This window comes from Vicugna pacos, chromosome 4 (genome assembly GCF_048564905.1).
Source record: "Vicugna pacos chromosome 4, VicPac4, whole genome shotgun sequence".
NCBI classification, from domain to species: Eukaryota; Metazoa; Chordata; class Mammalia; order Artiodactyla; family Camelidae; genus Vicugna; species Vicugna pacos.
In genome coordinates, this window is record NC_132990.1 from 6,533,020 (window position 1) to 6,544,731 (window position 11,712).

Here is an 11,712-nt window from a genome sequence, read left to right on the forward strand (position 1 = left end):
GGCCGATCCGCCGGGCGCGGCGTGAGGGAGAGCACCACCAGGTCCCAGCCGCCGGGCCCAGGGCGGGGGTGCACCTGAGGCGGGGACCCGCCCCACCCTGGTCAGCCCGGCCCGGTCCCGGCCCCATGGGCACGCAAGCAAGGACAGGGCTGTCCTCGTGCGGGAGGACGGGCACGCCCGGTGCCAGGTCGTCGCCCCGGTAACACTGGATAAGCCCAGGGCCCCGGCGGGCAGCGGGCACCGGGGAGCCCGCAGCTCCTACCTGAAGCGCGGCGGGAGGGCCGGGGCCGCAGGGTGACCTGGCGTCCCCAGGGTCCGCCAAACACGCGGGAGGCTGCTACTCTCGGACACGGGAGGGAGGAAGTCTCAACGGCTCCGCACGCCGGTCCCTACCTACTTCTCTCTTGGCCACCCGCGCCGCCACTCACCGTCCGGACCGCGGAAATAACGACGCCGCCTCGGCCGCCGTCGCCCCCTCCCCTCTCAGCCCAGCCCGACTGTCCCTGTGCGCGCATGCGTACGCCCAGTGCGCGCGACCCCGCCCCCTCTCCCTCACGCCTGGAGACTTCGCGCTCCCCGGCCACACCCCCTTCCTCGCCACTGCCGCCGTTCGACCGATGGAGGCCATGTTCTCTTCTCGCGGGATTAGAGCCAATCGCGAGACCGGAAGCGACCTTCCTTCTCCAGCCTCGGGCCGTGTCCTGGGTAGTAGGTGGGTCCCGGTAAGGGGCGGGACCTAGAGGCCCAGAACCCGCCCCGCCTCGCCCCGCGCGGCTCCCTGGGAAATTCTTAGAACGGTGACGCGGAGGCGCGAGGAAGCAATGGTTAACTTACCTAGACAGTAGATATTGGGTCCGTAAATGAAGACCCCAGCCTCGAGAGCTCCATCGAGCTACTGCTGCCTGACACCGCATTTATGTTTCCTAGATAGTCTGGGGATTTCGTGAGGAAAAATGGAAACAAAATTTCAGCATAATCAAGCCAGTCATTTTCTTAAACCCTTCACATATTTTTAGACTTCTTCTAAATTAATAACGAGTTTTAAATAAGTGGGCTAGTACGGTAGGAAACGAAAAGCTTCTTTACCACTACACAGCCATTAAACTGGCCAAAATTTAGAAGACGGTACCGAATGTTGACGACGTGGAACCTCTGGACCTTTCATATGTTGCTGATGGGAATACAAAATGGTACAGCCTCTTTGGTAAACGGGGTCTCTTCTATCATAAAATTAATCATGCACTTAGGTGATCCAGCAATTCCACTCCTAGGTGTTTACTTAGTAATGAAAATGTGTCCACACAAAAACTGATACATTAATTTTCAATAGCTTTATTTTTAATGATCAAAAACTAGAAATGACCCCAAAGATCATCAACTGGTGAATCTAAACAACTTGTGGTATAGCCAGATAATGATATGTAATTATCCACATAATGAATAGTAATTACTGACAAACAGGGATGACTATTTGACACGCAAAAATATGAATCTCAAAAACATTTTGAGCAAAGGAAATCAATGTGTGAGCAAAAGAGGGTGATTCCATTTATACGAAACTCTGAAAAAGACATCTAATCTACAGGGACAGAAAACAGAACAGTGAATGCAGGGTTGGTGGGGCGGTGGAGGGGTAACAAAGAAGAATTAATTGGACTAGGGCTAGGTGATTTGAGGTGATGGAAGTGTTTATCTTGATTGTGGTGGTGGTGGTTATAAGACTGAATTCATTTGTAAAAATTCACCGAAGTACACACAATATGTGCATATCAAACCTCAATAAAGTTGGTTTTTAAAGTAAGATATATATTTATGTATTTCCTGAGGGCAGGGACTTTGCGTATTTTGATCAAAGTTGTATCCCCAGCACTAAGGACAGTGGTCGGCTTTTATTTATTACATATAGGTAATATCAGTTTAGTTAGTTCTATTGTAGTTACATTCTCCTTTTAAAAAGTCTTAATTATATATCTTAATATAGAATAATCCAACAAAAAGTTATAAAAAAAAGTTAAAGAAAACGTCTGTGTTAGGGGCTAATGAGTAAGTATCCTCCGTATAATGTTTGATGTATCACCATTATAATTGTATTTTTCTCACATGTTAATTAGTTGTTCCTACTATCAATTACTACTAATTACCACTGTTAACTAGTCCTATTTTTTGTTTAAATAACAGTATTTAAGCAACAGAAAATTAAACAGAATACATAATTCTAAATACCCATTTTTAATAATTTTGTTTAATACATATGTGTATATTTATTATATACCTTTTTCCCTAATGTGGCTGTGTCCTCAACTGACAGTCTAAAAAGATAGTTACCGCACTTCACTGAGTGAATATACCATAATTTATTCAACTAATTCTCTGTTGATGGACATTTAGGTTGTTTCCAGGGTTTTACCATTAAAAATAGTGCTACCATGTGATGTATACATATGCCTTTTCATAGTTTTGCCAGTGTATCTTTGGGCTAAATTCATATAAGCAGAATTTAGGGTCTAAGTAGACATGCATGTGTAATTTTGCTATTGCCAAATTCCCCCATCAAGGTTTCCAACCCCACCCCCACCCCCCAACAGCAATATATGAGAGTACTCCATTTCCCATGGCCTCATCAATACTCTATGTGGTCAAGTTTTAGAATTTTGCCAAACTGCCAAGTGATAAAAATACCTCAGTGTAGTTTTAATTTGCATTCTCTTATCATGAGTGAAGTAGAAAATCTTTCTCTTTTTAAGGACAATTTAAATCTTTCTCTGTGATCTGTCTGCCTTTATTTTTCTACAGGATTTTTTTTTCTTTTAAAAAGCTCTGTATATTAACTCTTTTGATTTAAGTTACAGTTTTTTTTAAATTGAAGTACAGTCAGTTACAATGTGTCCATTTCTGGTGAACAGCACAATGTCCCAGTCATGCATATACATACATATATTTGTTTTCATAGTCTTCTTCATTGTAGGTTTAAGCTGCAATTTTTTAAGCCATTCTATCGTTTGTCTTTTTACTTTGTTTTTGGCTGTTTTAATTTGGGGGGGGTGGATTTGCTATTTGAAAGTATTTTATAGTCCAATGTATCAATAAAGATACCATTTAGAACCATGGGTATTATGGAGATCCCATAGGAAGATGGTGTCAAGAGGGAAGTGGGCTCAGAATGGAACCTGAGGAACCTCAACATTTAGAGATCAGGTAGAGGAAGAGAACCCAGGACTCTGAGAATAAAGGTTGAAGCAGAGAAAAGCCAGGAGAGTGGGTCACTGAATCTGAGAGAGATGTTAACTCTCAAGTATCCCTGCAATTAACAACGCACATACATAACTTATAACATTGCTTTCTTTGCTAAAAAAAAATCTTTACAAAATCCCTTTTTATGAATGATTTTCAAACATTTTTCTGGGGCCAATCAAGTGAATTTTTTTTTACTTACAAAAAGATTACATATCAATAAGTTGTCTGATGTATAGACGTTGAAGCTCTTAAACTTCTGTCAAGAAGGAAGTGATCATAGAAGGCTTATCAACCAAATGTGGGTAAAATATGAATTTAATGAGTTAGAAAAGAAATTGAAATAGTGGAAAAAAAGTATGAATTAGATAAACTTTAGATCCCAAATGAAATACACTGTAAACAATTTGAATCTGTTGAGCAAATTTGAACATTGACTAGATATCTCATATTAAATTTTTTAAAATTTAGGTAGTATAATGGTATTGCAGTAATCTTTTAAAAACAACATTTTTTAAATGATCCATGCTGAAAATTTATAAGTGAAGAGATATGCCTGGTATTTCCTTTAAAATCATCCAGTGTGTTTGGGGGTAAATGGACAGAGGGAATGAGATTTGTTGATGGTTTTGGACGATGGTGATGGATAGGAGTTTATTATACTATTCTCTCTACTTTTGTATATGTTTTATTTTCATAATAAGTTTTCTTTAAGAAAGAAATTCATAGCCACATGTCTGTCCCTAATGGCTTTATCTTATTGAAGGACAAAATGGTCCTTACTCTTCTGTATTACATAATCCTAGCAATATGAGTAACATGAAACATTGCAACAAGTATGTTGCTACAAAATAACGTTGCTGTGGAAACTGCAAAGTAAATTGGGAAATTTAAAAGTGTTTTCTCCTTAAATGTTACACTGAATAGTTAATGTTCAGTGACATAAATTCTTTGTTAGTGTTTATTAAATTTTTACTACAATGCCCATTAGGTGTATGTTTGGTATAAAACCAATATAAAAAATTATTTATGGTGGTGGAGGGTTTAGCTCAGTGGTAGAGCATGTGTTTAGCATGTACAAGGTCCTGAGTTCAGTCCCCAGTACCTCCTTAAAAAAAAGTAATAATAAAAAATTATTTATGCATGTAAGCCAACATATAAAAATCACCCATAATCCTAGACTGAAAGATGACCTTTGTTCTTACTGTCCATTCATTTTCCATGTATATATATGCTTTTATTTTGTCTCTGTATTAAAAGTGTGTTCTCACTGTACATACTGTTTTATATTCTATTTATCTTCAAAATGGATTACAGATCTTTCACAATAATGAAAATTGTCATAGAACACTCAGACACACAAGTATTTTTCCACTCACAGGATTCTTTTAAATCTCACTTATCTGTGTTATTTCTCCTTTGTGATTTCTGGCCTTGTCCTTTTTTTCCCCCCTTATCTGGCTTGTAAAAAGTTTAACTCATAATTTTTCCATTTGTGTTCTTTTCCTCAAAACCCAACTTTTAATGTTTTGGCCTTTTTATATGTTTTCTAATTAATTTTTTTTATATTTTCCTCATTAATGCCATCTCAGGCTCTTTTGGTAGTTCTTTTCTAATTTTGTAAGATGACTAGTTGGTCCCTTTAATTTTTATTCTTTGTATTTAATAATGAGGAAATGTGAGATGATTTTCCAAGAGGCCTTTTTTATTCCCTAAACATTTCTTACTGTAATAGAATACTGTCTTCTACATATGCATTATCTTCTCATATCTCTGATATCATTAATGATAAAATATGCAGAGAGAAGAGAAAATTATTTTTTTCTAATTTTTTTCACTCTGTCTTTCCTATAAGAGACTTCTTCAGTCTGGTGGATGGTGGCTAGAAGTTTATTTTGAAGCACGTTATTTCAAAGAGTAGATCTAAGACTTTGTGCTTCCAGTACGGACTTGTCAAATGTTGACTTCTCTGTGAGTAGACCTGCCTGGGCCATTCAATTGGTGAATCCCTGACATTATCTTTGGGTCTTGTGTCTTGGACTGGTCTGATTTCCCAGAGAAGGTGCTTCTGATTAAAGGTCCTGATGTATGGATATGCAAACTGGGCACTGCACAACTTTGGGGGTGTCATTCACATAAATTGTGTGAAAGGCTCCCCCAGAGCTGTGCAAATTAGGAGCTTTGCCCCCAATATCTGCTAGCTGAACAGCCACTTGGACTGGAGGAAGAAGGCTGGGAGGTGGAGGAGGGAGAATCAAAACCTATTACAACATTTTTACTTAACTTCCCTTTCTCATAAGGTACCCACCTCTCTCATCTATTCCAGTATCCCTTCCCACACTAGCACCCCCTTTGCCAGAGATTCTCTCCTTTACCTTTTCCAATCTTCTACAGGGATGGAGGAGGGGCAGTAATAGCCATAAAGAACTGGGGAGGAGATGTCAGGTCCTGGTACTTCTGAAACACATTCCCGATTTTAGCCTCACCCTAACCTCCACTTTGGGAGGTAGCTGGTTCCATTTATTCCTGGGTCTTCTGGGTGTTTCTGTGGCACAAAATGGGTGGTTTCTTGGCTTTCCCCATCACTGGCTCTTAGCTCTGCTAAGTAAGTGCCCTCATCCATCTGCTTCATATCTTCAAAGACATTGTTTTTCCTTCATCCATTTCTTTTGTCCTTGTGAGTGTGTGCCATTTCACTCTCATTATGTGGAGGTTCATACCTGTGCGTCCTGTCCACTATATTTAACAGGAAGTCTGACTAAGGGATCTGGAGCAAGTCTCCTGAACATGCTAAATTCCAGTGTCCTTTTTTGTAAAACAGCGACTTAACATTGCTTACAGGGTTGTAAGAATCAAAGTTTAGAAAACTGTAAAATTATATAATGTCAGCCTTTCTCTCAGTTTTCTTATAGCATGGTTATTTAGTACTACTCGACTACGCTGTCTAGAAGGCTGTTTATCTGGTACTGACAGCGAAGTTCTAGTACCTCACTTTTGTCACACCCAGATTCATGACTGCTTATTTCATTTTTAAACATCTTTGAGGAAAAGGATCTTTATTTTATACCCCTGTCTCTTCAAAAATCCATTTCAGTGACTTGAGTTTATAAAACTATAAAGGCACTCATGCTTCAGCCTCTGTACTTTCCAGGAGTACTTTTTTAGTTGCCTACAGAGCAGCCTTTCAGAAGTTTTAAGATTTATATTGAGGCTTTTATGATTATCAGCCCTGGGATGAAATGTAAAACCACTTTCATTCTAAACTAAATGGAACCAAAAATATAGATGCTTGTATGAGATGTATTAGAAATTTCTCTTTATCCTTTAGACATGACATTCTAAGAGCTATAAATAGTCATGTTTGCCTTTTAGAAAAGAAATATGAAATACTACTTTAACCTCCACTGTCCCTAAACATTTGAAGTCCTTGGAGAATGCTGTCAAAGTTTAAAAAAAAATATGTTTGGGCAACTCAAATGTAGAAAATCATGAAAAGAACATTGTTATTTATAGAATGGTTTATTTCCATCTTTCTCTGCCAGTTATTCTTTAAAATATGCTTAAGTACAAACAAATGAGATTTATATTCATTGGTATTAACTAGGACTATACAACATAAAGTTAGTACTAATAAGATTGCTTCAAAACTGGAAGGCGATGTAGCTAAAAAAAACACTACAAAATGAAATCTAATGACCTTTCTTACAAAAGCACTAGCAAAATAATTTGAAAATAATCCAGATAGAGTATACAAACTAAGACTGGTAATTTTTCAATACTGCTCCTTAGGGGACATTCAAGAACTAGATATGCCAGTACGTGAAATTTAGAGTTATCATTATAACGTCAACACATAAGAGTTGAAAGACCTGGAGTTGCACTAAAAAGACCTGAAGAAGCGTCATAACTTCAAGGTTCTACAAGAATCTAGGCTACGAGACACACTGTTTTCCCTGTGTGTATTACAATGAAACAGACAAAGGACTACTGAGCACCACTCTTCTCTCACGTGCTCATCCTTTCTGGAAATTAAAGTCGACTGGGCAAGATACATGTCTATTTTTTAGGATTTTTTTTGAATACAATTTTCACTTCTGCACATCCTTTTTTGTTCTGCTAACATCAGGCTGCAATCACATTGTGGATTCTTTCTTCACAATACAGACCTCTAAGAAAAACTGTATGATTCTTTGCTTCTTCACATACTGCTGCCCTCTCTTTCCTCCATATGAGAAAAATACAATGAAGAAAAAGTACCTCTATTATGATCAGGTCCATCACTGCATTCCAAACTCTTATTTTCCAGTTCTGAAACCTTTAAACTGATTACTCACATAACACAAATATATATTAAGCGTCTTTTTCTGCACCACATACTTGTCTATGGAGTGGTGGTATCTCTATATTTAAGACAAACAAGGTCCCTGCTCTCACAGAAATTGCAGCTTATAAAGATAAATTATTCTGGTGTTTTATTATACAACAAATTAAACAAATTAGAGGTAATTGAGAAGTAAGAAAAGCAGAAAACACTAATTCAACCCCCACAAAATTACTGTTAGCATTTCAGTCTTTTTGTTTCTAGTTTTTTTCCCCTCTGCTGGAATATGTTGTTACTGTTTTCCCCTTTGGGTGTGTGGTGGGGGAGGGGATGTGTCGTTTAGCATAACAGATTCTACAGTTCTGCACTTGTAAGCATGTGTCCATGTAACTGCATAATTCTCATGGCCATCATTTTGATAGTTTATAATATTCAAATGTTAACTGTTTCTTGAAATTGGTATTTGGGTATTTCACAGATCATCCTTAGGAATAACCAGTCTACCTTGAGGTTTGTGGGAAATGCTCCTTATACCCCCAAATACTCTGTTAACTTCAGACTTGCTGACCCAGAGGTCACAGGGTCCACAACAGATTTACACAGAAAGGAGCCATGTATTTATGCTGTTGACTGATACTATGACACAATTCCCCACAGAAATAACATGATGAACAATGCCTCAGTTCCTACCAGTCCAGATCACAAACGGTTTTTTGTTTTGTTGTTTGTTTGCCTATAATATACTTAGTGTACTCTTGACATCAAGCTTCTTCAAAACTTCATTTGGCTTTGGGTCCCAGAATCGTAAACTGAACCACTGTTATCACATTGGTACTAGATGAAAATATGTTCAGCAGTACAAATCACTGCCATGCAAATGGATCTTTGGGATATGGCTTATTTATAAAGTGTTGATTGAAATAGCAACGCTATTTTTCCTTGTTAAAGGGAACAACTGTCAATAGATAGAATCAACTGTGTTCACCTATTTATTTTATCCAGATACAAGGCACCTGGGTTTTATTCTTGCTTGGAAAACAGTCTCTGGCTTTCGTCATGCCATTTGAAATACTTCAGATAATAGGACCTGGAATTCAGACCTCAAATCCCAAATATTAGTACTACATATGTGCAAAAGCTTATCTAGGTTTCTGAGGGTACCAAAATGAAGGTGCGACCCTCAGCTAGCTTCTGATTTCAAGGGAGAGAGTTAGATGTTAACTACAACATGATAAATCCAGAGGGAACTTTAATTCAAAATATACATGAACTCCAACTTTCATAGCAGCACTATATACAATAGCCAAGACATGGAAACAACCTAAGTGTCCACCAACAGATGACTGGATGAAGAAGCTGTGGTATATTTATACAATGGAATCCTACTCAGCCATAAAAAAGAATGAAATAATGTCATTTGCAGCAACATGGATGGACCTGGAGATTGTCATTCTAAGTAAAGTAAGCCAGGAAGAGAAAGAAAAATTCCATATGGTATCCCTTGCATGTGGAATTAAAAAAAAAAAAAGGACACAAATGAACTTATCTACAAAGCAGAAACAGACTCAAAGACATAAAAAACACACTTATGGTTGCCAGGGGTTAAAGGGGGTGGGAAGGGATAAAGTGGGAGTTCAAGATTTGCAGATACTAACTATTATATATAGAACAGATAAATGACAAGTTTATACTATATAGCACAGGGAACTATATTCAATATCTTGTAGTAAGTTATGATGAAAAAGAATATGAAAACAAATGTATGTATGTTCCTGGATGACTGAAGCATTGTGCCATACACCAGAAATCGACATAAAATTGTAAACTGACTAGACTTCACTAAAAAGATATATATATATGCCCCAAAACCCCACAAAAACCCAACTAACTACAGCATGAGCCAGATTGAGGGTAAGTGCCACAGCCATGGTAGAAACTTTGAAGAAAGGAAAAATACCCCAAAGAATGAAAGAAAGTTTTGTAAGTCATATATCTCATACAGGACTTTTATATAGCGTATATAAATAACTATTGTAACTCAATAATAAAGACAAAAACTCAATTTGAAAATGGGCAAAGGATCTGAACAGCTCTGCAAATAAGACACCTAAGTGTCTAATAAGCACATGAAGAGATGCTCAGCATTATTAGCTGTCAGGAAAACACAGGTCAAAACTACAATGAGATTCCACTTCATACCAATAAAAGAGACCCATGGTAACAAGTGTTAGCGAGGATGTGGTAATACTGAAGCCCTCATACATTGCTGACGGGAATGTAAAATGGTACAGCTGCTCTGGAAACAGTCTAGCAGTTCTTCAAAAGGCTAAACATACCATATGACTCAGCTCTTCCACTGCTAGGTATATACCTAAGAGAAATTAAAATGTATCCACTCAAAAGCATGTACATGAATGTTTAGACCAGTATTATTCATAATAGTCCTACAGTGGAAATAACCCAAATGTTCATCAACTAATGGATGGATAAATAAAATGTAGTATATCCATACAATGGAATATTATTCAGCAATAAAAAGAAACGAAATACTGATACCTGCTACAACATGAATGGGCCTTGAAAGCATCAGGCTAAGTGAAATAAGCCAGTCACAAAAGACTACATATAGGTTTCAGTTTATGTGAACTATCCAGAAAAGGTAAGTCTACAGAGATAGAAAGTAGATTGGTGGTTGCCTAGGCCCCGGGTTACAAGGTGATGCCTAAAAGCTACAGGGTTTCTTGGAGGTAATTAAAAAGTTCTAATATTGATTGTAGTAATGGTTGCCCTGAATATTCTAAACAGCCATTGAATTATACACTTTAAATGGGTGAATTTTAAGGTATGTGAATTCTCTCAATAAAGCTGCTTTAGAAAAGAATTTGGGGTAGTCGAGGGTGAGAATGAGGAATAAATTGTCATGAGGGATTTTTTAGAGTGGTGAAAATATTCCAAAATTAGATCATGATAATGGTTTCACAACTCTATTTTTTTAATAGACTATTTTTTTTAGAGCAATTTCAGGTTTACAGCAGAAAATACAGAGTTTGCACATAGCCCTCCCCACCCACACACACATATACTCCCCTACCATCAACATCCCTCATCAGTGTGGTATATTTGGTACAATCAATGAGCCAGCATGGGCACATTATTACCAGCCAAAGTCCACAGTTTACGTTAGGGTTCATTCTTGATGTTGTGTATTCTATGGGCTTTGACAAATGCATAATGACATGTAGCCACCACTATAGTATCATACAGAATAATTTCATTGCTCTAAAAATCCCTTGTGCTCCATCTATTCATTCCTCCCTCCCTCCCTCCCCCCACACCCCTAGAAACCACGATCTTTTTATTGTTTCTATAGCTGTGCCTTTTGCAGAATGTCATTTGGCTGGAATCATACAGTTTGTAGCCTTTTCAGACTGGCTTCTTTCATTTAGTAATATGTCTTTTAAGTTTCTTCCATGTCTTTCATGGCTTGATAGGTAATTTTTTTTCACTGCACATATATTTTTTAATTTACATATATGTACTGTTCATTGTTTCTAAGAACGTTTAGAGCTTTAGCTTTTTAAACTTACATCATTATCAAAGGAATAAAGCCAACCACAAAATAAGAATTAATTCAAAAAGATACATACACCCTGCTATTAACAGCAACATTATTTATGATTGCCAAAATATGGAAGCATCTTAAGTGCACATCAATAGTTGTAATGGAATACAACTCACCCATAAGAAAGAAGGATGCTTTGCCATTTGTGGCCCTTCGTTCACTTTTTTTTCACTTCAAAAACCAGAATTTTATAACTGGCATAAACACTTTCATTACATTAAAAACAACAAAATATTTGCAAATAAACTTAACCAAGGAGGTTACCCATAATCTGAAAGCTGAAATGACACAAAGAAATGGGAAGATTTCATGCACTCTTGGATTGGAAGAATCAACACTATCAAAATGGCCACACTACCCAAAGCAATCCACAACTCTTAAGGTTACTAAAAAATTATTCAAGTATACCTTTAAAATGAGTGAAGTTTACAGTACATAAATTACATATCAATAATACTTTTTTTTTTAAGTCAAATCTCTCAGAGGACTTGAGACTCCAGCTCAGAGAGGCTAGAAATATTTTTGGTCAGAACTCAAA

General features: G+C 37.7%; 1 protein-coding gene across 4 annotated transcripts in view; it reads right to left on the minus strand.

The window, feature by feature from the left end:
• NAA35 (N-alpha-acetyltransferase 35, NatC auxiliary subunit) overlaps nt 1-523 on the minus strand; it is an 84,468-nt gene extending 83,945 nt beyond the window's left edge. The window contains exon 1 of one of the 4 annotated variants that reach the window (XM_015243529.3): nt 429-523. The gene's annotated coding sequence lies outside the window, so the exon portion shown is untranslated. Of the gene's footprint in view, nt 1-262 lie in introns of all 4 variants that reach the window. The other 3 variants (XM_006209239.4, XM_072959189.1, XM_015243531.3) reach the window with 3 other exon arrangements.
• Between the last annotated feature and the right edge of the window lie 11,189 nt (nt 524-11,712).